Source organism: Lonchura striata, unplaced genomic scaffold, assembly GCF_046129695.1.
Source record: "Lonchura striata isolate bLonStr1 unplaced genomic scaffold, bLonStr1.mat Scaffold_116, whole genome shotgun sequence".
NCBI classification, from domain to species: Eukaryota; Metazoa; Chordata; class Aves; order Passeriformes; family Estrildidae; genus Lonchura; species Lonchura striata.
This window is the reverse complement of record NW_027461084.1, coordinates 223,902-228,232: the sequence shown is the minus strand read 5'-3', so window position 1 is coordinate 228,232 and position 4,331 is coordinate 223,902. Positions and strand designations below refer to the sequence as shown.

Sequence of the window (4,331 nt, the reverse complement as noted above, 5' to 3'; positions counted from 1 at the left end):
TAGACCCAAGGGAGACCTACAAACTGACATCAGGAACCTGGACTGCTGAGTTTTCTTTCCCAGGAAAAATGGAAAAAGGATGTGCCCAGGGGCCCCTGGCCCTGACTGCAAAGAATCCTTATATCGAAGGATGGACCCCACACCGAAGTTGTCCCCACCTCTAACTTGTGCTGCCCTGATAGACCCAAGGGAGCCCTACAAACTGACATCAGGAACCTGGACTGCTGAGTTTTCTTTCCCAGGGAAAATGAAAAAAGGATGTGCCCAGGGGCCCCTGGCCCTGGGCTGGGGCCTCACTGCAAAGAATCCTTATATCGAAGGATGGACCCCACACCGAAGTTGTCCCCACCTCAAACTTGTGCTGCCCTGATAGACCCAAGGGAGCCCTACAAACTGACATCAGGAACCTGGACTGCTGAGTTTTCTTTCCCAGGGAAAATGGAAAAAGGATGTGCCCAGGGGCCCCTGACTGCAAAAAATCCTTATATCGAAGGATGGACCCCACACCGAAGATGTCCCCACCTCAAACTTGTGCTGCCCTGATAGACCCAAGGGAGCCCTACAAACTGACATCAGGAACCTGGACTGCTGAGTTTTCTTTCCCAGGGAAAATGGAAAAAGGATGTGCCCAGGGGCCCCTGGCCCTGACTGCAAAAAATCCTTATATCGAAGGATGGACCCCACACCGAAGTTGTCCCCACCTCAAACTTGTGCTGCCCTGATAGACCCAAGGGAGCCCTACAAACTGACATCAGGAACCTGGACTGCTGAGTTTTCTTTCCCAGGGAAAATGGAAAAAGGATATGCCCAGGGGCCCCTGGCGCTGGGCTGGGGCCTCACTGCAAAGAATCCTTATATCAAAGGATGGACCCCACACCGAAGTTGTCCCCACCTCAAACTTGTGCTGCCCTGATAGACCCAAGGGAGCCCTACAAACTGACATCAGGAACCTGGACTGCTGAGTTTTCTTTCCCAGGGAAAATGGAAAAAGGATGTGCCCAGGGGCCCCTGTCCCTGACTGCAAAAAATCCTTATATCGAAGGATGGACCCCACACCGAAGTTTTCCCCACCTCAAACTTGTGCTGCCCTGATAGACCCAAGGGAACGCTACAAACTGACATCAGGAACCTGGACTGCTGAGTTTTCTTTCCCAGGGAAAATGGAAAAAGGATGTGCCCAGGGGCCCCTAGACCTGGGCTGGGGCCTGACTGCAAAAAATCCTTATATCGAAGGATGGACCCCACACCGAAGTTGTCCCCACCTCAAACTTGAGCTGCCCTGATAGACCCAAGGGAGCCCTACAAACTGACATCAGGAACCTGGACTGCTGACTTTTCTTTCCCAGGGAAAATGGCCAAAGGATGTGCCCAGGGGCCCCTGGCCCTGACTGCAAAGAATCCTTATATCGAAGGACGGAGCGCAGACCGAAGGTGTCCCCACCTCAAACTTGTGCTGCCCTGATAGACCCAAGGGAGCCCTACAAACTGACATCAGGAACCTGGACTGCTGAGTTTTCTTTCCCAGGGAAAATGGCCAAAGGGTGTGCCCAGGGGCCCCTGGCCTTGGGCTGGGCCCTGACTGCAAAGAATCCTTATATCGAAGGATGGAGTCCAGACCGAAATTCTCCCCATCTTAAACTTGTGCTGCCCTGATAGACCAAAGGGAGCCCTACAAACTGACATCAGGAATCTGGGCTTCTGAATTTGCTTTCACTATGTAGATATCCCTCATTCATTGGCAGGGCCCTGCGATCCCCTTGGTTTTCAGGTCCCACGTTTCCTTTTGCTTCCTCAATGTCAAATCCTCACTGGATTTCCCTCATCTTGCATCTCCCACCCCCAAGTACTCAGGGATTTTTTTTCATGCCGAATACCTGTTTTAATCTGACAGTACAAAGATTCGGCTTGATTTTTTCTGTGCTGGATTTCTCCTTGGGAAATCTGCCACCATATAACCCTAACCACAACCACTTTGCTTTGCTCAGAATTCACAACCTTCAGACCAGCATCATGGCACCTTACCCACTGGCCCTCCACTGGCACCTTCCCAAAGCATTCCAGTAATGCTCCACATTTTCAGTGGGCATCCTGTCTCGCCCTCATCCTGACCCTAAAAATACACCAAGGAATTCTAAAATAGCCATTAGGAAGGTATAACAATTCTCTAAAAGATGCCAGAGAAAGCCTTCAAAAATCCCCTAATAGCCCTGCAAAAAAAAACACTCAAGGAAGCCTGCTCTGCCTCCAAACCCCTTCCTGTTGCCCTCTAGCCCACAGATGTCATCCCTACCTTTTCGCAGCGGGTCCTGTTGTCCTCTGAGGGTTCTGGCGTTGTCCTGGTGCGAGGGTCGCTGCCCTGTCCCACTGGGAGGCTTCCGGTGTGGTCTCGCTGTCAGGCTTGCTGTGCTGTGCTGCTGTTGTTAGGGGTGAAAAGGGAAAAGGCTGCTTAGGGTGAGGTTAGGGCTGGGTGAGGGGTGCTGCACCTGTACCCTAACTTGCCTCCTAAGCTGTACGCTGTAGCCCTGATCCCCACTGGACTGTCCAGCCCTCAGACCCTCTCCCTTCACCCCTGACCCCTCCCTCAGCCCCCCAGCCCTCAGGCTCTGGCTGTCACCCTCGAACCCCCCTTTGCCCCTCAAGCCCCCTCTCCTCTGCTCCTCAGCCCCCAGCTTCTCTGTGTCACCCTCCAGCTGCCCCTGCCCCCCTCAGCATCTCTCTGTGTCACCCACTGTCCCCTCCCCTGTTCCTCCCTCAGCTCCCAGCCTCTGTCACCCTCAAGCTGTCCCTCAGCCTCTATGCCATGAAAAGACCCTAAAAAACCCACAAAAATGCCCTAAAAAAACCCTCATCTTCAAAATGTCTTAAAACCCTGACAAAAACATGAAAATAGCCTCAGAATGCCCTTAAAATACAATAAAAATACTCTACTTTAAAAAGCCCCTAAAACACCCCTAAAAACCCCCAAAGAACGTTTAAAAAATATCTCTAAATATTCCTAGAAGAGCTCTAAAAATAGCCCCAAAATCCTTAAAACACATTGATGAGACCCTAAAGAAACACCGCAGCGAGGGAGGCTGGAAGATGCGAAGCCGCGCTCCCGGCCCCGGGCGCAGCGTGGCTCCGGCAGGAAAGCGGCTCCTCCGGCAGGAAGAGGCGGCGCCAGGCCAGGAGACCCCCGCCCGCTGCCCCCGGCCCGGCGGGGCCGGCACCGGGCCCGGGGGGCCCCGGCGGCGCCCGAGCCCCGCGCCCGGAGCGGACGGAGCGGCGGCACCGGCGCGGCGCCCGCGCCGCCTCCCCCGCCCGCCGGCCCGGCCAAAGCTCCGCTCGGCTCCGCACGGCTCGCACCGGCGCGGCTCCGGCGGGCCCGCGGCAGCCCAGCCGCGCCCAGCTCCCCTTCCGCCCCGGCCAGCCCCGGCACTTCCGGCAGGGCTCCGCGCCGGACCCTTTGCTGCCGGGCCGGGGGCAGAAGAAGCGCCCCGAATGCAGCGGCACAGCCCGATCCCCGCCCTGCCAGCGCTGCCACGGCTGCAGCTCCCTTCCTCTGAAGCCCCGACACTGATGCCACGCTCCGGCGCTCACCTCACCCTAACAAGGGAAAAGAAATGTAGGCTTCCCTTCAATCGTGTCCCCTAGAAGAGAAGAAAAGAAGCAGCTTTCCTCAAATGATGGCAAAAGGGAGAATTTTACCTCAATCCAAACCCCTTAAAAGGTGGGACCACAGGACTGCCCCCTCCAATTCAACCCCAGGATGACGAAATTTCAAAGGGAAAGGAGAAAAGTCCCCGCTATAAAGGCACAGCACCGGCTCACCTGCTTGGCTGCTGCTTCTCGGCACAAAGGTTTGTCCCTGGGCTCCTCCTTTGAGCAATGCTCCACGTATCCAAGTGTGTATCCAGGTGATCCCCCGGACCCTGTCCAAAGCGCCCACCGTCCTTCCAGGAGACAGCCCCGCGAGCCCCCCACAAACTCCTCTTCTCCAGCAGCTCTGTGCAAAACCCGGCTGAGGCAAAGCCTCACCCTTAAATAACCTCCCCCCGGCAGGACACGCCCCTCCTCCTCATCAACTTAACAGCTCGCACCTGCTGCTGTTGCCATTCTCCAACAGCGTCTCTTGGTCTCTCCCTCTCCAGCACACAGCCCACTTCTCACAGACACAGATCCAACAGAAATCTGCTACAGGTGTTGGCTTTTCTTAATCCACCTGGTTACATGATTAAAACACATACATGCATTGATGGTCATTGAGAGAAAGCTTTCCCCTGGAGAAAACAGTCCTTTTGCCGGCACACTTTGATACACCTTCGGAAAAAGCAGAATCTGCACCAACTCCT

The 4,331-nt window shown here is 55.2% G+C and overlaps 1 long non-coding RNA gene across 1 annotated transcript; it reads right to left on the bottom strand.

Annotated features, from left to right (window-relative positions):
- Positions 1–1,962: 1,962 nt before the first annotated feature.
- LOC144248419 (uncharacterized) lies at positions 1,963–3,995 on the bottom strand. Its single transcript, XR_013341729.1, has 3 exons — positions 3,811–3,995; positions 3,580–3,629; positions 1,963–2,414 (listed from the first exon to the last, which is right to left on the bottom strand). It is a non-coding gene; the product is annotated as an uncharacterized LOC144248419 (long non-coding RNA).
- Positions 3,996–4,331: the final 336 nt, after the last annotated feature.